The sequence below is a fragment of the Lithobates pipiens genome, unplaced genomic scaffold (genome assembly GCF_037356315.1).
Source record: "Lithobates pipiens isolate NorthernLeopardFrog02 unplaced genomic scaffold, aLitPip1_a1.2 Scaffold_1, whole genome shotgun sequence".
Taxonomy (NCBI): domain Eukaryota; kingdom Metazoa; phylum Chordata; class Amphibia; order Anura; family Ranidae; genus Lithobates; species Lithobates pipiens.
Window position 1 is genome coordinate 118,111,676 of NW_027507685.1, and position 21,402 is coordinate 118,133,077.

The window sequence follows — 21,402 nt, forward strand, 5'->3', positions numbered from 1 at the left end:
TGAGAATAACATAACTCCTGTGTTCATAGGCTGGAGTTGCATCGTCAGTGGCCTACAAATAGCTGAAGTGAATGGAGGGGATCCAGAAAAATCAATGAATAGGATTGCACAATGACTGGACGTAAGAGTGCCATAATGTGTAAATGCTGTGCATACTTGTACAATATGGAAAGAGCCCTTCCCAAGTTATCAAGATTTAGTTCTGCTTTAAGGCCTGATTCACACCTATGCATTTTTAGTGCTTTTTGCATTTTGCAGATTTGCGCTACAGAACGTGTTCCATAGGAAACCATGCTAAATGGACTGTAGTGCAAATCTGCAAAATGCAAAAAGCACTAAAAATGCATAGGTGTGAATCCAGCCTAAGAGGATGAGGTAGTAAATCATGCTTACACCACATCAGGTGGATAACGAGTGGGGGAGGAAGAAGGAAAGAGGCGCAGGAAGATGCCTCTAGCACTTCTTATCTGCAAAAAAGGATAGGTCATCTAATCTGTGTGGTCCGTGTTCTCCCAGACAGTGGCCAGGGGGTGGGTATCTGTCATTCCACAAAGATATGAAATCGGCATACAATCTGGACAAAAATGAGACAAAAAAGCTGTAAGCAAGATAACCCTGTAGATGAGCAGAGAAATCCTTTAAAGCCAGTGGTGGCTGGTGCTGAAAACTTTTGTGGGGCACAAACAAACTGAAAAATTATGAAAAAGACTGAAACAAAAACATCAAATGCAGCCTCACTGTGCCCGTCATATGCAGCCAACTGTGCCCGTCATATGCAGCCAAATGTGCCCATCATATGCAGCCAAATGTACCCAGCAAATGCAGCCACTCTGACACCCCCTGCCTGCCCATCCGCCTGCTGTCTGACCATCACTTACCCTGAGCTGTGGGATGGGTAGTGCAGGTCAGGCGATGGCTCCTGTGTCCTCCATGTATCTCTTCTTGCCTTCTACTAGGCGGCCAATGGGATCGCTTGTGCCTTCAGCGAATCAAGTGATGGGTATTAGACCCACGCCTCCTGATTGGCGGAGAGGTGGGTCAGTTAGAAAAGCAAATATTCATTTGCTTTTCTAACACACCTGGGTGGACTGCGAGCGCAGTGCTCTGCACTCCAAGTCCACCTTTTTTGAAGCCTGTTAGAGCCTTATGGCTCTAATCAGGTGCTTAAAAAAGCACCCCCTGCTACTGTAATTCAGGCGCCCGGCATCCGAAAAGGGGCCAGAAGCCTGAATAGGGGGGTGGCTACAGTGGCCATGGATGCATGAATCTATCCATTCTACACTGAGGGGTTGGTGTGACAGAGGGAGTAGCGCCCGTGCGCCCATGCACCCTTAATGGACAGGCTGCCCCAGTTTAGTTTTCAATAGTTTTTATTACATTTTTCAGCAAAACAAAATAGAGATTCGGCATTGAGCTTAACAGTATACAACTTACTTATGCATAACACAGGCAATGAAATCACCAGCCCTCTACCCCTTATAAACTGGGGCCGGGTATTGGCTTTTTTTATTATCCACTTATATAGAGTATGCTGCCCCTGTTTAAAGCTGAACTTCATGGGCATATAACACATTTGTGTATACATTTGTGTAATGAGGTTTTGTATTCTTGAAAATAATAAAAGTTAATAAAATACTAATCATTTAATATATTTTTAGCTTGCATAAGTACTTGAATCTGCTTAGAGATCCATCTCCTGTAATCTCCCATGCAGCAGCTCTAAGGTAGGCCATACATGGTGCAAAATTCTTTCCTGCAACCACGGGGCGGGCAGTGGAACCTGTCCCCATTGGGAGTAGACAATTGCTCGGCAGGAAGGAGCCGCTAGTGATAATCGCCAGAGAATCTGGCAGGCTGGTTGTGCCAGGCCAGATTCTCAGCCTGCCCATTAATGGTTTGAACCTCAGCTCGTTCCTGCTGAACCTGCCAAGATTTGAACCGTGTATGGCCGTCCTTAGACTAGGAAGGGAGCACTCAGGAGCACCAGGTGGCCTAAATGCACATGTTATAACAAGGCAGACGCTTACTAGAGGAGAGTGGATGGTGTTGGTCTCATCAGCCAGTTGATTCTCCTTCACTGTCCAGTTATAGGCTGGGGGCAGAATTGTGACAAGGCTGTATTGCTTTAAGAAATGTGTCCCCTTCCTGGCTGTGCTGTCTGGCAGGGCTGGGCAAATCTCAGGACCTGCTGGACAGACGTACAAATCATGTGGCAGGTAACACATCTCTGATATACAGTATGCATTGCACCAGTATTTTTAGTAATTTGTCTGAAGTTCAGCTTTACATAGCATTGCATAGAACACTTGTCTTTACCTGTATAATGTTTAGATCTCTCAGCAATGACAGGAGAAAACAATGCAGCTGCCTATAGCAAGCAATGATGCTGACAGACACCAAAGAGCAGGTGATGGGACTTTTTATTCATCTGTAAATCACCTGTTATCTGGACCTCCTGCAAAACAAATATAGGTAATTTTACTAACAAATGAGATGCCTCAGCGCACCATGCTGTCGTGCAGAATAGTGCACCCGCTTCAATTATCATTTACATACATCATTCAACACAGCCCACAGTACCATATGTTCCAAAGTTTGAGAGCTGAGAGACTTGAAGCCTTCCTAGTGAAGATATATCACACCATAACCGTAAAGAGTGATTTATTAAAGCCTGAATGCAGACCGGAAGAATGTATCTGCAGAACTGGAACTTCGATAAAACTGAACTCTGGTTAGCCTTTAAAAATAAGGATTGTATGCCCACATACCTTATTCTTTGCTGCTGCAGGCTTCCTCCCTGGCCAGTCCCACAAAGCTACTCTACTTAACCAATAAAAGCCACTGCCATACCTCCCAACATTTTGAAATGGGTATGAAGGACACTTACTAGCAAATGTATGTAGGCATAGGACATGACCCCTGCCACACTCCCTTAAAGGAGAATTAATTAATTAATTTACCACTACTATTCCTGTATATTGGCTTTTAAAATTTACAAATGCATAGTTGCCAACATTGTAAAAAAATGTATAGGGACACTTTTTTGGCTGTAGGCGGAGTCTTATTATAATTAGGGGGCAGGGCATGCATTTGTAGGTGTGACATAGCAAAAAAAGAAAAATGCAGTGCGCACAGCTCCGAACAATGGGCGTGTTTTACGTGAAATAGTGGGCACTGCTTATATGGGCGTTGTTCAAATGGGGGTGTAGTTAGAGTCTGAGATGAATGAGAGATGGAGAAAGAAAGGGGAAAAGAAGGAGGGAGGGAGGGAGAGAGAAGGAAAAAAGAAGGGAAGGAAAGAAGAAGGGAAGGAAAGAAGAAGGGAAGGAAAGAAGAAGGGAAGGAAAGAAGAAGAGAAGGAAAGAAGAAGGGAAGGAGAGAGAAGGAAGGAGAGAGAAGGAAGGAGAGAGAGGGAAGGAGAGAGAGGGAAGGAGAGAGAAGGAAGGAGAGAGAAGGAAGGAGAGAGAAGGAAGGAGAGAGAAGGAAGGAGAGAGAAGGAAGGAAAGAGAAGGAAGGAAAGAGAAAGAAGGAAAGAGGGATGGAGGGACAGCAGGCCCAGATCCTACACCACAATAGAAATGTGTATTCCAGAGTTTAACAAATCAGCAGATAAAGATACTCCAAACACCTGGTGTTAGTGCTTCAATTATCCCAGCACCATGGTTGTTATGGTGTCAGGATGATTGAAGCGCATTATTACTATTATTGCATTGTAATATAGAATGAAATCATTCAAATCACCATAATCCAGAATCGGTTGGACCTCTGAGCATGACATCTGCCACGTCGCCTGCCACCAGATGCCATCAGGTGCTCCCAGCAGAGTCTGTCCTTGCATCAGGTGTCCCCAGTGGAGATCAGCTGTCCTAGTAGAGGTGTCTCAGCCACCATTACAGAACAGAGGCCACGTGTTTACAATAGAACCACCGCCCACCCCCTTTCCATAACAGACCGGCAGCAGGGCGGAGCCACAGCAGCTCAATTTCTATTGTAGCCACCCAACTGTGTTCTACTTTTTCTGGTCTTCTTAAAAAAGGGCGGCCGGCGGGGACATTGTGTCCGCCAGCTGCGGACCTCTAGTGGCGGCGGTGAAAAATCAGGGAAAAAATGATTTCTCTAGACATTTCCTGGGAAACAATAAAATTGGGAAAAGAGTCTAAATCCCGGGAATGTCCTGGGAAATTCGGGACAGTTGGTAAGTATGCAAATGCAGCAATTTAGAAATTGGATGAAAGGCTTAGCATTGGGAAACACCTTTTGAAAGATAAAAAGTGCATTTTAAATACAACTATTTAGATCAGACCAAAATGAGGGACAAATGAGGAGGAATGAGGGACATTGCTTGAAATCAGGGACAGTCCCTCGAAATCAGGGACAGTTGAGAGGTATGGCCACTACCTCATTCGCCAATATCGTCATGTACAATGCAGGACCTGCAGTTCTGCATTGTATGTGAGGACCACAAGTATCCGCTCACATTCTGGAAGTGGAGAATTGCAGAGGAAAATGCTGGATGTTGGGGAGAAAAGGAGGTAAGTATTCTCCATTTTATACACCTCCCCGCCCCCAATTAAACAAGCATTAGTGATTGTAAAGATTTTTTTTTTTAAATAACAATTATGCCATACTACCTACTCTAGTAGTACCTGCTCTCTACTCCCCGACCAGCGCTCCTGGCTCCTCATTTTTCGCAGACCATAGGATTCCATTTCGATGGTGGCACTCGAGTTGGCTGTTTGTGTATATTCAGACCCCCCCCCCCCCCATTCTATGCAGACAGGTTTTAACGGAGAGCAGCAGAAGTCAATGGCTCCTGCTGCTCTCAGATAAGCCTGTGGGAGGGAAGATGAGCTGCTGCAGATGTGCACAACGCTGGATCCAGATCGGGCTCAGGTAGTATAAGCCCTTGTACACACGGTCGGAGAATCCGTCGGAATGTCGTCGGATAATCCGACTGTGTGTGGTATGCATCGGACTGATTCCGTCTGAATATCCGTCGGACCCAATTTTCCAACATGTTGGAAATATTTCCCGACCAACTGGGCCGATCGGACATACTCCGATCATGTGTAGAGAATTTTGATCGGACCAAGTGCCACGCATGCTCAGATCAAATTCCTACATCAAAGCTATTGGCTACTAGCCTGAACGTAGTCCCATCGTAACGAAATTACGTCATCACGTTCTGAAAGATCGGATTTTTCGCCAACTTTGTCCGACCATGTGTATGCAACAGTTTCGGACAAGATCCGACGGACAAAATCCGAAGGGCAAAATCCGACGGATTTGGTTGTAGAAATCTCCGACCGTGTGTACAGGGGCTTAGACTCCTTTCTCACTGGGGTGGTGCAGGCTTTAGCAGTAAAGCACTGTTAGTTTTAGCAGCACTCTACCGCTGTTATAGAGGCGCTTTTCGCCCGCTAGCGGGGAGCTTTTAACCCCTGCTAGCAGCCGAGGAAAGGGTTAATAGCGCTTGTTTTGCAATGCTTTGACAGCACTGCCCATTCATTTCAATTGGCAGGGTCAGTGGAGGAGCGGTATATACATCGCTCCCTCACTGCCCCAAAGATGTTACTTGCAGGACCTTTTTTCCCGCCCTGCAAGCGCACCGCTTTCACACTGGGGTGTCTTGAGAGCCACTCTTCAGGCACTTTACAGGTGATATTTTTAGCACTAAAACACCTGAAAGTCACCCCAGTGTGAAAGGGGACCAAGCCTATTTTTTTTACATTTGGTGTTTACAAGTGAAAATCTTTTTTTCTTGATCATACATCACGGGACACAGGAGCTTCATTACATAGTGGGTTATATAGGCACCTCTGGTGATTGGACACTGGTTGACCCCAATTAAGGAGAATTCCTCCCCTATATAACCCCTCCCATATGGGAGGCACCTCAGTTTTTTCGCCAGTTTCTATGGTAGTTGGTCACGTAAAACTTTAGCTCTGTGCAGGTCCCTACGAGGGCCTAAGGGCTACAACAAACCGGATCCATACCTCAGGCCGATATTTGACTCCCAAGATGGTATGGTACCCGGGCCTCGTCACCCGAAGAAACGAGGTTTGGCCTGTAAGTCCTCTCCTATTGGAAGACTGGGCTCTGGGAAAACCAGTATTGGTGTACTGTTTACACAGAGTGCACGAAAGTTTCTGGCAGAGCCTTTTACATGGTCCAGGTAGGAGGGTCTTCCGAGAAAGAGCCCCAGATAAACCTGAAGGTTGGCTAACACTGCCCGCCGTGATGGGTGAAGGCTGGAATTTGTCTGTTTCAGCAATTCCTGCGGCGAGGACAGGTAAGGGAAGTTAATCCTATATATATAATTATATGATGGATTTCTTCATTTTGAGTAGTTGTATGTCTTACCTGGTTTCCACCACTAGAGGGAGTAAGAGCAGCCTGATGCATACTTACATGCCTTTCAGTACACACGCTCAGTGAAGCCTGGTTCTCCAGCTGTCTCACGTCTCCACTGCAGTCCCTGCCACAACAAGGTAACACAGGGGTCCAACGTAGTCTGGGGGTCACATGCAGCTCCGGTGGAGTTCTCCTTTCCCCCCCTGGATCCCGCAGTCCTCGTGCACACGCGCCGGGCGCGTTACCGGCCTAATGGAGGAGGGGGGAGTGTGGTTGTGAGCCGTGCACGGCGCTGTACTGCGCAGGCGCCAGGCGGCAGATTTAAAAAGCCCAGAGCATCAGGGGGCTGTAATTGGAGACACGGGAGCTGTGGGCAGTAAGCATCCGTGGGGATTGGATCCAGGCAAACCTTAGACACCTACTCAGCATCAGGTTGTGCAGTTTAAGCATATATATTTATTGTGAGACTTTAAGCACAACAGTGATTGCACTTGTACTAGTACCTCTGCTTTGTAGCTTAGGATTATGTCTCCTCGTAAGAGGGTCTCAGGGGGAGGTATCAAGGGCACTGGTAAATCACCGCCTAGGTCCAGGGGTTCTAAAATTGCCTGTAAGTTACCACCCCCCCCTGCAAGACTGGAGCCAGCCTCTCAAGACGAGTCCGTGCCCCTGTCAGGTTTTGCAGCCTCTCCTAATGTCCCAGCCCTGGTTTATGTCACTGAGGACTCCCTTAGGGCTACATTGGAGGGTTTTGAAGGGAGAATAATGAATTTTATTTCTTCTTCCCTGAAAGATAGCAGGAAAAGGGGTAGATCCCCTCCCTCTGCTGACATTCCTCTCTCAGATGATTCTTCTGACAATGAGGAGAGATCCCTATCTTGGGACAGGGATCTTGAGCAGTCGGAGGAATCAGAGGAAGAGGAGAGAGTCCCCTCCTCCCAGGCGCTCAGAAAACAGGTGCAGTATTATACTGAATTGGTGCGTACCACATTCAGAATGCCTGCTGCTGAAGTCGCTACGTCCTCTGTTTCTTCCCTAGGAGTCAGGAAAGCCCCACAGACTGCCTATTCCTTCCCAATTCATCCCTTAATGGAAGAATTGTTGTATGAGGATTGGGGACATGCTGATAAACTGTTTGCTCCTCCTTAAAGGTTTTCTATGCATTATCCTCTGGAGGAAAGTTTCACCAAGAAGTGGGGGGTCCCATCTGTTGATGCGGCTGTTTCTTGCGTGAATAAAAACCTGACTTGTCCCTTGGATAATGCACAGGTATTTAAAGATCCAACTGATAAAAAGCTGGAAACCTTATTAAAAGCCTCCTTTTCCATAGCTAGCGCTGTAGTGCAACCTACAGTCGCAGCCGTGGGGTTGTGTCAGTTCCTCAAGGAACAGGTTAAGCAGATGCTTGGGCTCCTTCCCAGTGAGGAAGTAGAAAATTATGCAGAAATACCTCATATTCTGTGTTTCATGATTGATGCGATTTTGGATTCTGTCCAACAAGCATCACGTTTGTCTCTCATGTTGGTACACATGCGAAGGGCCCTATGGCTAAAGAATTGGGCAGCTGAGCTGTCATGCAAGAAGCATTTGATTGGGTTCCCGTTTAAAGGGGAACGTTTGTTTGGAGAAGAATTAGACAAATTTGTCCAAAAAATCTCAGGAGGTAAATCTACTCTCCTTCCAGTCAAAAGGAGCAAGCGTCCTTCATTTAGGCATGCTCTCTCTCCCGGAGCATCTAGCTCTAAGCAGTGGCGACGGCCTTCTCAGCCCTCCTCTACAGGAAACGCCAAGCCCAGGGGCAGAAAAAGACTTGGGGGCGAATGCCTGCCAAGCAGAGCCCAAAAGCTTCCTTGTGAAGGGTCGCCCCTGCTCGGCCGAGTGGGGGGAAGGCTCCTGCAGTTTGCAGGAGCCTGGCGGGAAGAGATCCGGGACAAGTGGGTGATCTCTTCGGTATATCTGGGCTACAGGCTAGAGTTTCAGGAGATTCCACCTTCTCGTTTCCTAAGGTCAAGGATCCCAGGGATCCAGTAAAGCAAAAACCGCTACTTCTGGCCTTGGATCACTTACTATCCCAGGGGGTGATAGTAGAAGTGGACCCAAAAGAACAGGGTTCAGGATTTTACTCGAATCTCTTCACCGTTCCAAAGCCAAATGGAAGTGTCAGACCTATCCTATATCTGAAGGATCTGAACCGGTTTTTACGCCTCCGGTCCTTCCGAATGCAGTCAATCCGCACTGTAGTCTCCTCCCTGCAAGGGGGAGAGTTTATGGCATCAATAGACATCAAATATGCATATCTTCATGTGCCAATTTTTCCCACACACCAAAAATTTCTAAGGTTCGCGGTAGAGCGGCGCCATTTTCAATTTGTGGCCTTGCCGTTCGGGCTTGCTACGGCCCCTCGAGTCTTCACGAAGATTCTGGACCCTCTCTTGGCAAACCTAAGAGCTCAGGGTATAGCCGTCATGGCTTATCTAGACGATTTACTTCTCATGAAGAAAACAGTAGCGTTCCTGAACCGCAGCGTTACCAGAACGCTAGAACACCTGGAACGCCTAGGTTGGATTATAAACCTAGAAAAGTCGTCCCTACAGCCTGCCACCAGGTTGGAATACCTGGGTATGGTCATCGACACCTCTCAGGGTAAGGTGTTTCTTTCAAGGCCAAAAGCCTTGGCCATTGGGGATCTGGTGCGCCTAATTCTGGGCAGGAGATCATCCCCCATTCGATTATGCATGAGACTGTTAGGGAAAATGGTCGCCTCCTTTGAGGCCGTCCCATTTGCCCAGTTTCACTCAAGGCCTCTCCAAAGATGCATCCTTGCGGCTTGGAACAGGAAGCCCCAATCCTTGGATCTTCCCATGCATCTATCCCCAGGGACACGCAAGAGTCTCGTCTGGTGGTTACAAACCAAGAATTTTGCTGAAGGGCAAAACTTTTCTTCCTCTTCCATGGAAGATTATCACGACAGATGCCAGCCTGGGGAGCAGTGTTGGAGGAGACGTGCTCGCAGGGGAAATGGTCTGCGATCGAGAGGCTATTGCCCATAAATGTCTTGGAGATCCGGGCAGTTTATATAGCTCTCTTAAAGTGGTCTTGCACACTACGAGGTCTCCTTGTTCGGGTTCAGTCCGACAATGCCACAGCAGTGGCTTATATCAATCACCAGGGCGGTACCAGGAGTCTGGTGGCCCAAAAAGAGGTGAATCGCATACTTGTCTGGGCAGAAAAGCATGTTCCGTGTCTTTCTGCAGTCTTCATTCCAGGAGTGGAAAATTGGCAGGTGGATTTTCTGAGCCGCCAGCAGTTGTGCCCAGGAGAATGGGCTCTGCACCCCGACGTGTTTCGGAACATATGTCACAGGTGGGGTACTCCAGACGTAGATCTGTTTGCATCCAGGTTCAACAGGAACCTGGACAATTTTGTGTCAAGGACAAGAGATGCACTTGCTCAGGGGTCAGATGCTCTGACAGTTCCCTGGGATCAGTACAATCTGATCTATGCCTTCCCCCCGAGCCCGCTTCTGTCGCGATTCCTGGGAAGAGTCAAGAGGGAGAAAAAAATTGTTTTTTTTTGGTGGCCCCGGCTTGGCCTAGGCGACCGTGGTACGCAGAGATCATGAAGTTGGCAGTAGACAGGCCATGGATCCTCCCTCTCCGGCCAGATCTGCTCTCACAGGGTCCAATTTACCATCCTGCTTTACACAGTCTGAATTTGACGGTTTGGCTGCTGAGACCCACATTCTGAGAGACCGTGGCCTTTCGGGGCCAGTCCTTTCTACTCTGGTCAATGCCAGAAAGCCGGCCTCCAGGCTTATTTATTACAAAATCTGGAGGGCATATGTTTCCTGGTGTGCGCTCAGGAAATGGCATCCTAGAAAGTATGTCATTAGCAGGATCTTGGCCTTCCTCCAGTCAGGCCTAGAAATGAATTTGGCCATAAGCACTATCAAGTTGCAGATTTCGGCCCTGTCAGTGTTTTTTCAGAACCCACTTGCATCGCATTCCCTGGTGCAGGCTTTCATCCAGGGGGCCATGCGGTTAAGACCGCCAGTCAAACCTCCGGTATGCACATGGGATCTGAATTTGGTTCTCTCGGCTTTGCAGGGGCAACCATTTGAACCTTTGCATCTGGCTTCATTAGTTCTCCTGACTAAAAAATTGGTCTTCTTGTTAGCCATATCCACGGCTAGAAGAGTATCAGAGCTAGCAGCTCTCTCCAGCAAGGAGCCGTATCTAATTATTCATAAGGACCGGGTGGTCATGCGTCCCAACCGGTCCTTTTTACCTAAGGTGGTTTCGGGATTCCATTTGAATCAAGACGTAATCCTACCATCCTTTTTTCCGGACCCACAGTCCGCAGAAGAAGAATCTTTGCACATTTTGGATGTGGTTAGAGCAATCAGTATATATCTTCAAGCAACTGCTCAGATAAGGAAAACTGATTGCTTGTTTATTTTGCCAGAAGGCCCTAGGAAGGGCCAGGCGGCGTCAAAATCCACTCTCTCAAGGTGGATTAGACAGGTTATTTCTCAGGCCTATAGTGTAAAGGGGAAGATTCCTCCTTTTCAAGTGAAAGCGCACTCAACGAGTGCTGTAAATGCTTCTTGGGAACCGCATCACCAGGCCTCCCTGGCTCAGATCTGTAAGGCTGCAACTTGGTCATCAGTCCACACATTCACCAGATTCTATCAGGTGGATGTCAGAGGGCAAGAGGATATCGCCTTTGGGCGCAGTGTACTGCAGGCTGCAGTTTAGGTCCTCCGGTCCCTGGCCGTCTATAATTATGATCTGTGTCTCCCTCCCCTCAATCTGAGCATTGCTTTGGGACATCCCACTATGTAATGAAGCTCCTGTGTCCCGTGATGTATGATCAAGAAAATGGGATTTTTATATACAGCTTACCTGTAAAATCCTTTTCTTGAGTGTACATCACGGGACACAGGGCTCCCGCCCCTCTTGGGTTTTACGTGGTTTCTTATTGCTTTGCTACAAAACTGAGGTGCCTCCCATATGGGAGGGGTTATATAGGGGAGGAATTCTCCTTAATTGGGGTCAACCAGTGTCCAATCACCAGAGGTGCCTATATAACCCACTATGTAATGAAGCTCCTGTGTCCCGTGATGTATGATCAAGAAAAAATGATTTTCACTTGTAAACACCAAATGTAAAAAAAATAGGCTTGGTCCCCTTTCACACTGGGGTGACTTTCAGGTGTTTTAGTGCTAAAAATATCACCTGTAAAGTGCCTGAAGAGTGGCTCTCAAGACACCCCAGTGTGAAAGCGGTGCGCTTGCAGGGCGGGAAAAAAGGTCCTGCAAGTAACATCTGTGGGGCAGTGAGGGAGCGATGTATACACCGCTCCTCCACTGACCCTGCCAATTGAAATGAATGGGCAGTGCTGTCAAAGCATTGCAAAACAGGTGCTATTAACCCTTTCCTCGGCTGCTAGCAGGGGTTAAAAGCTCCCCGCTAGCGGGCAAAAAGCGCCTCTATAACAGCGGTAGAGTGCCGCTAAAACTAACGGTGCTTTACTGCTAAAGCCTGCACCACCCCAGTGTGAAAGGAGTCTAAGCCCCTGTACACACGGTCGGAGATTTCCACAACCAAATCCGTCGGATTTTCTCCGTCGGATTTTCTCCGTCGGATTTTCTCCGTCGGATTTTCTCCGTCGGATTTTTTCCATCGGATTTTGTCCGTCGGATCTTGTCCGAAACTGTTGCATGCACACGGTCGGACAAAGTTGGTGAAAAATCCGATCTTTCAGAACGTGATGACGTAATTTTGTTACAATGGCACTACGTTCAGGCTAGTAGCCAATAGCTTTGATGTAGGAATTTGATCTGAGCATGCGTGGCACTTGGTCTGATCAAAATTCTCTACACATGATCGGAGTATGTCCGATGGGTCAGTTGGTCGGGAAATATTTCCAACATGTTGGAAAATTGGGTCCGACGGATATATCCGACGACCCGGTCCGATAGGACACATTCCGATGGATTCTCCGACCGTGTGTACAAGGGCTTATACTACCTGAGCCCGATCTGGATCCAGCATTGTGCACATCTGCAGCAGCTCTTCTTCCCTCCCACAGGCTTATCTGAGAGCAGCAGGAGCCATTGACTTCTGCTACTCTCAGTTAAAACCTGTCTGCATAGAATGGGGGGGGGGGTCTGAATATACACAAACAGCCCACTCGAGTGCCACCATCGAAATGGAATCCTATGGTTGGCACTCTGCGAAAAGGGAGGAGCCAGGAGCGCTGGTCGGGGAGTAGAGAGCAGGTACTACTAGAGTAGGTAGTATGGCATAATTGTTATTTAAAAAAAAAAAAATCTTTACAATCACTTTAAATGCTTGTTTAATTGGGGGTGGGGAGGTGTATAAAATGGAGAAATACTTACCTCCTTCTTTTCTCCCCAACATCCAGCATTTTCCTCTGCAATCCTCCACTTCCAGAATGTGAGCGGATACTTGTGGTCCTCACATACAATGCAGAACTGCAGGTCCTGCATTGTACATGACTATATTGGCGAATGAGGCAGTGGCCATACCTCTCAACTGTCCCTGACACATAAACTTCCCTCCTGGCATTAAACTTTGGCAGGTATTGTGCTCAGCTTACCACTAGACTAGGGATGGCCTTGTGGTTCCTTAAAATTCCCTCCTAAACTTGGGGTGCATGTTATATGCTGGCACGTGTTATACACCGGTGCGTGTTATACACCGAAAAATACGGTGCATAAAACTATTTTTCAGCAATAAAAAACGGATAATTGGCATGTGCGTATGTATTCACCCCCTTTGTTATGAAGCCCATAAAAAACTCTGGTGCAACCAATTACCTTAACCACTTGCTTACTGGGCACTTAAACACCCTTCCTGCCCAGACCAATTTTCAGCTTTCGGTGCTCTCACACTTTGAATGACAATTACTCAGTCATGCAACACTGTACCCAAATGAATTTTTTGTCCTTTTTTTCCCACAAATAGAGCTTTCTTTTGGTGGTATTTGATCACCTCTGGGGTTTTTATTTTTTTTGCGCTATAAATAAAAATAAAAGACTGAAAATTTTGAAAAAAAAACGCATATTTCTTTGTTTCTGTGACAGAATTATGCAAATTATTAATTTTTCTTCATAAATTTTGGCCACAATTTATACTGCTACATATCTTTGGTAAAAATAACCCAAATTAGTGGATATTATTTGGTCTTTGTGAAAGTTAGAGAGTCTACAAGCTGTGGTGCAAATCGCACAAAATTGATCACATCTGATGTACTGGTGGCCTATCTCGCTTCTTGTGACCCGAACAAGTCAGGAAAGTACAAATACCCCCCAAATGACCCCTTTTTGGAAAGTAGACATTCCAAGGTATTTAGTAAGAGGCATGGTGAGCTTTTTGATGTTGTCATTTTTTTCCCACAATTCTTTGCAAAATTAAGATTTTTCATTTTTTTTCTCCACAAAATTGTCATTGTAATAGGTTATTTCTCTCACATGGCATGTGTATACCACAAATGACACCCCCCAAAAAATTCTGCTACTCCTCCTGAGTATTACAATACCACATGTGTGGGACTTTTTCACAGCCTGGCCACATAGAGAGGCCCAACATGCAGGTAGCGCCATCATGTGTTCTAGGAACATAAATTACACATCTAACTTGTTGACTATTTATTACACTTTTGAAGCACCAGGACAATGACACGTGACACGTGACACTGATGACAGATGGCACTGATACGTGGCAATGATGACACTTATACGTGGCACTGATGACACGTGGCACTGATGACAGATGGCACTAATATGTGGCACTGATGACACGTGGCACTTATACGTGGCACTGATGACACGTGGCACTTATACGTGGCACTGATGACACGTGGCACTAATACGTGGCACGGAAGACACGTGGCACTAATACGTGGCACTAATACGTGCCACCGATGACAGATGGCACTAATACATGGCACTGATGATGCGTGACACTGATGACAGATGGCACTGATAAGTGGCATTGATGACACGTGACACTGACAACAGATGGCACGTGACACTGACAGGTGGCACTGATGACAAATGGCACTGATACGTGGCACTGATGACAGATGGCACTAATACGTGGCACTGATGACAGATGGCACTATGTGGCACTGATGACACGTGGCACTGATGACAGATGGCACTTATACGTGGCACTGATAACAGATGGCACTGGGGACAAATGGCACTGACAACAGGTGGCACTGTGGGCAGGTGGCACTGGGGGCAGATAGCACTGGGGTGGATGGCACTGGGGGCAGGTAGCACTGGGGTGGATGGCACTGGGGTGGATGGCACTGGGGCAGGATGGCACTGGGGCAGGATGGCACTGGGGCAGGATGGCACTGCTGGGGGGGGTGGATGGCACTGCTGGGGGAGGATGGATGGCACTGCTGGGGGAGGATGGCACTTTTTTTTTTACTTTTATTTTTTTTTTATTTTTTTAGCAAAGCAGAACGGCTGCCGCTGCAGCCGTTCATCTCTCCCCTCTCACACTCTGTGTGAGGAGGGAGAGCGGCGCTGAGAGATGATCTCATATGTTTACATATGAGATCATCTCCCATTGGACACGCCGATCGCGCTGTAAACGGCCGCTGTGATTGGCCGTTTACAGCGATCTGTGTTTGCCTGTCCCCGGGGACGCGGCAAACACAGAACTTCCGCGATGCATGCCCGCGGCGGAGCGCATTGCGGAAGTAAACATTAGGACGTCCAGGGACGGCCTCCCAGATGAACGCGCCTGCTCTACGGCCGTCATTCGGCTATAGGGCGGGCGCGAGGTGGTTAAGAAGTCACATAATTAGTGAAATGATGTCCACCTGTGTGCACTTTAAGTGTTACATGATCTGTCATTACATATACACACCTTTATGAAAGGCCCCAGAGATTGCAACACCAAGCAAGAGGGATTACTAACCAAAGACTGCCACGAAGACCAAGGAACTCTCCAAAAAAGTAAGGGACAATGTTGAGAAGTACACGTCAGGGTTGGGTTATAAAAAAATAGGATTTTTATAGCAGCTTACCTGTAAAATCCTTCTCTTGAAGTACATCACGGGACACAGAGCCATAGTAGTTACTATGTAGGTTATAGGCTACCTTCAGGTGATGGACATGGCACACCCTAAGACAAGAAGTCCACTCCCTATATAACCCTTCCCACTACTGGGAGTACCTCAGTTTTGTAGCAAATCAATATACGTGTATTAGAAGTGTGGAGGAACCTCTGTTCCATGGTATACTCCAAGAAAAGGATTTTACAGGTAAGCTGTTAAAAAAATCCTATTTTCTTTATCTATGTGGGATGTCCCAGAGCAATGCCAACTGAGGGGAGGGAGACACAACAAAAGTAGGGCACCATGAGACCAGAGGACTTATAATGCTGCCTGCAACACACTATGCCCAAAGGCAATATCCTCACGCCTTCTTACGTCCACCTGATAGAATATGGTATATACATGGAATGAAGACGAAGTTAAGGCCTTGCAGATTTGAGCCATGGAAGCTTGGTGATGCACTGCCCACAAAGTACTAACAGCCCTAGTGGAGTGCGCTTTGATTTGAGAGGGTGGAATCTTCCTCTTCAAACCATAAGCTTGAACAATTACTTGCCAAATCCATTTAGACATGGTAGATTTCGATGCTGCCTGTCTTTTTTAGGACCTTCAGGCAACACAAACAAAACATCAGTTTTTTTAATCTGTGCAGTCGCCTTCAAGTAGACTAGACTGCTCTCACCACATCCAGATATTTAAGTGACTTATCTTCCGTAGAACAGGGTTCTGGAAAAAAGGAGGGTAAAACAATATCCTGGTTTAGATGAAACCCTGACACTACCTTCGGTAGAAAATTAGGATGAGGATGCAATACCACCTTATCCTTGTGAATAATTAAATATGGCTCTTTACAAGAAAGAGCAGCCAACTCTGATACCCTTCTTGCAGAAGCTATGGCTACCAGAAAAATGAGTTTCCGTGTCAAAAGGACCAAGGGATATGCTGTATCGGCTCAAAATGCTGTTTTTGTAATGCCGATAGAACTAAATTCAAGTCCCAAGGGTTCAGGGGTGACCTAACTGGAGGATTAAACCGTGTCACCCCCTGAATAAAGCTACGGACCAAAGAATGCGAAGCAAGTGGTCGTTAAAATAATGCCGATAAGGAGAGACCTGGCCTTTGATAGTTTTCAAGGCCAGCTTCATTACTAGCCCCATCTGCAGAAGGTCAAGGATTTCAGCTATGACATACTTCCTGGGGTGCCAACCCCTGGATTCACACCAGGAGACATATGCCTTCCAGACTCTATAATATATGATTCTGGAGGCCGGCTTTCTTGCATTAGTCAAGGTAGATACCACTGAACCTGATAGCCCACGCTTCTTCAGAATGTGTGTCTCATTAGCCAAACCCGTTAAATAGCATTAAATTTAGCCTTTGTAAGGTAGGATGGAATCCCGGACCCTGCAAGAGAAGGTCTGGACGTGGTGGTAGGGTCCATGGATCCCCTACCGCCATCCTTATGATCTCTGAATACCAGGATCTTCTGGGCCACAAGAATCACTGACTTCCCTTCCTGCTTGATCCTGCGAATAATTAATGGAAACAGCAGAATAGGGGGGAATGCATAAATCAGTGAGAACTGATTCCATGGGAACACCAAGGCATCTGTTCCGCACGCTAGCGGATCCCTTGTTCTTGACACAAAGTTGTCGATATTTTTGTTGAACCTGGACGCAAACAGATCCACGTCTGGGATCCCCCATCATTGGCATATTGTCAGGAAGATATTGGGGTGAAGGGACCATTCTTCTGGGAACAACTGCTGGCGACTCAAGTAGTCTGCCTGCCAATTTTCTATTCCTGGAATGAAGACTACCAATAGGCAAGGTACATTGTTTTCTGCACAAGCTAGTATGTTGTTCACCTCTCTCTGGGCCGCATGACTTTTCGTGCCCCCTTGGTGATTGATATAAGCCACTGCTGTGGCATTGTTGGATTGGATCCCGACAGGACAATTCTGTAACCTGAACATACAGGCCCTCAGAACCAAGCAGGCTACCCGAATCTCTAGATTGTTGATGGGCAAGGTCATTTATGATCTGGACCATTTCCCTTGGACAGTCGCTCCCCAATCTGAATGGCTGGCATCTGTTGTCACCACCTTCCAGGTAACTGGTAGGAAGGATTTTCCCTTCTGCAGATTCTTGATTATCAACCACCAACTGAGGCTCCAGCACACCCTTGGAGAAAGACACATTGGGAAATCTAGAGCTTGCACCTTCTTGTTCCAAGTTGATAGGATACTGTTTTGCAGTAGCCTCGAATGAAACTAAGTATAAGGAACGGCCTTGAATGAAGCCACCATCTTTCCCAACAACCTCACGCAAAGTCGAATAGAAGGATTTTTCTTTGCCTTGGCCATTTGAATCAGTTCCTTTAAGGCACTGATCTTTGCCCGGGTCAAGAATACCCTTTTGTGGGCTGTATCTATGATGACTCAAGTATTCTAATCTCCCTGATGGTTTTAAGGAAGATTTCTCTAGGTTGAGAACCCAACCTAAGTACTCCAGGTAGTTGACTGTGGTGATCATCATACTTTGGTCTAAGTGGGCTACCGACTGGTCTATCAAGAGCAGATCATCTAGGTAAGCTTTAAGCATTATACCTTGGGCCTTTAATCTGGCTAGAGGAGGGGCCAGGACCTTTGTAAACAGTAGTTCAGTAGCTAGACCGAAAGGCAGAGCTACAAACTGAAAAGAAGGTTTTCTACCTCGAAACATAGATATTTCTGGTGAGCAGGGAAAATAGGCACATGGAGGTATGCATCCTTGATGTCGATTGATGCCAGAAGTTCTCCCCCTTGTAGGATGGAGATTACTGATCAGATTGACTCCATGCGAAAAGAGCGGACATTCAAAAAATGGTTTAGATCTTTGAGATCTAGAATGGGTCTGACATTCCCATTTGGTTTTGGTACAGTGAAAAGGTTTAAATAAAACCCCAATCCCTTTTCTTCCATGAGGACCACTGAGATCACTTTTTGAGACAAAATATGGTCCAATGCTTGAAAGAGAGACTTCTTTTTCTCTGGATCCCTGGGAACGTTTGATCTGAGAAAACAAGGTGAAGGGAATTTTCAGAACTCTAATTTGTACCCTAGAGTTATTGAGGAAGTCACCCATCTGTCTCGACACTCTACCTGCTAGACCCTTGAGAACTGCAGAAATCTCCCCCCCCCCTTTCAAGTGAGCAAGGGCGTCCCTTCATAAGGAGGGTGTGAGGGGAGTCACTTTTGGGCGCAGGGTGACCAAGAAAATTATGAACCCTGTATCTGCCATATTAGAAATAGTGGCTGATTCATAATGCTGGGACAAATACTGTTAGGAGATGCTGATGTCAGTTCCAGCCACCTGTCTCTGTCTGTGTCTGCTATAATGTAAATGAGTCTAGTGTAGCTTCTCTTTCAGCCACTGTTGTCTGGGCTAATTAACCAATTAGCCATTGTTGTCTGGGCTAATTAACCCTGCAATTGTATGAAGGAGTATGTATGAAGGAGTTCTGTATTGAGATGTATGATAAAGACATGTACGTAGCTGTAGTGCAACGTAAGCGTAGGACATACATGACAGGGTGCAAGGCTTACGCAGGGGAATGGTACGAGGGGTTAAGAAAGTTACAAGGCTTACCTGATTGGAGGATGGAGTAAAAGGGGGTGGAGTAGAGTTGATGTGAAGGCACGTGAGTGTAGAAAGGTCAGCAGTCTGGAGCAGCAGGTCAGGAGGAACGTTCCCGCCCGCCCGCCCTTAAAAGGGAGGGTTTGGAATAATATGAGTTGAACATGAGTGCAGGTGGCGGTAGGGTCCTTGACGGCTGAAATACAATTTTATACTATTCAAGATGAGGTTTTGCAAAAGTTAGGACCCATCATAGGTATGGAGTCCTCCCGGGTGGTCTGGCGGCTGGCCAGACTGACGGACTAATAAGTTGGGGGTCTGTGGTTAATTGGTAAGTCCCCGAGGCAAGTTGGCGGCTGGGGACGAATGCCATAAAAAGTTGGGATTACAAGCTCAAGAAGAAATGGGGTCGTCAGGGATCAACAACTGTTTATCTGATGAGCTGGTTTTGGTTATAAGAAAATAGATGGTAAAATAAAATGGTTTACAGAAGTTTAAATAAAAAGTTTAGTTTGGTTTATTGTTAAAATAAAGGCCTAAAAGGCCATTTACATCCAGCAGGTGTCTGTGTCATTATTTATAGAATAAGGTATAAAAGGGGTGTACATGTATGGATTGGCGATGTAAGGTATCTGGCTACCTTGTCATGTGTATTGTATGGTGAGCTAGGAGACGTGAAGTCTGTCCTAAAGATCATGTCTCTCAGTCACCTAGGCTGTCTAAAGGATTAGATAATTATGTTAATTAGGTTTCTGGTGAGAGGTTGTACTTTAATCCTGTTGTATATATTTGTGTGAGATCTCAAAATAAAAATTAATTCCTGTTTGAACCTCAATACAGAGCCTTGTCTCGTACTTGGGGGAGAATTATTCATATGGTTTCTTGTTCGGCTGATTGAAGTGTTCGGTAGCTGCCTTTGGGTTCGGAAATGGAATGTCCTAAACTGCTTTAGCCCCTTTCATACTCAGGTGTTGTTACAGAGGCTTTAGTATTTTGTCTTGTAGGTTTCCTCCCCCAGGACTTCTTTTGTCCCTGGAGTTAACCCTGAGGTTAACCTCTGGAACTTGGCGGAGGCCGTCGTGACTGCACTGGAGAAGGATCTTGTTTAAATTAATTATGTTTACTCCTCTTCCTAACTGGCACAAGGGTACTTTTTCCACTAGAAATTTTTTGGATGTATTTATCCAAATCATCCCCAAACAGCTGTTCACTGTGAAAAGGAAAACTATCCAGGAGCTTTTTGCATGGCGCTTTTTTCAGCCATAAGATTCTACGCATATGTACCAGCCCAAGCGTAAGGCGTGAGGCTTGGAGAATAGAATCTCTCATAGCGTCTATTGCAAAACATAAAGCCCCTGGTAGCTCAGCTAAATCCTGGGCCTGCTGATCAGGAATAACCTTGAGCACCTGTTTTAGCTGGTCTCTAACCTTTCTTCCAAACCTATCATGGCTGAGGAAAAAACTTCTCCAGTACTATAGACAGGGGCTGCAGTGTTGGAAACGGTTGCAAAATTTGCCAGCCCTGATGGCTCACTCTGACCAGCAACCTCAGATCTCTCAGGGGAGGATGCCATTGCAGAGATGAGTTTAGGCTTTTTAGAGCTTGAGGGAGTCCCTTTTGAGCCCTTTTTTTGGGTGATTCTAAGTCTGAATTTGAGTTTACTCAGTTCGAGTGTACTCCCGCGCTGCACTTGGCTGCATGCCAAATGCCACACTAAGCCACACCCCCCTCCATTTTCCACTGCACCCCCTCCTCCTCCTCTTTTCAAAATAAGTGTTTTCCAGCGCAAACGCAGGCCACCGAACCCACGGGATCCGCGCGCGTGTGTGTGAGTGTGGGGGGGGGGGGGGGGGCTGCGAGGAGGATAACTGACAAAACTGCCGTGCAGAGGTGGTGGGAACGTAGCAGCATTCGCCAATCGTTCTGGCTCCCTCTTAAATCCAAGGAGAGGGGGAGAGCTTCTGTGCAGGTGGAGGGTGTTTTTGGAAACCTCCCCCCAACATCTTACCGGAGGCCTGGGACTGCTAGCCAGAGGGAGATCTGCCTTTTCTACTGAGACAGAGTGATCTGAGGAAAGGATGACATAGTACGTGCTCTATACAGGTCCCAGTGGTGACTTTTAGGCACGAAAACATTTACTTTTAAAGGAGACAATTTATAAGAGAATTTAAAATTCCTTAGCAATCTCCACTTACCTTTCCCGCCACAGGGATTCTGTGCTAAAACCTATCAGACCCAATCTTCACCCCTCACAGTGGGCTCCATTAAAAAAACCTTCAGGAACTGGAATTTTTTATCGGGGGATCCACACTCCTGGATCCGTAAATC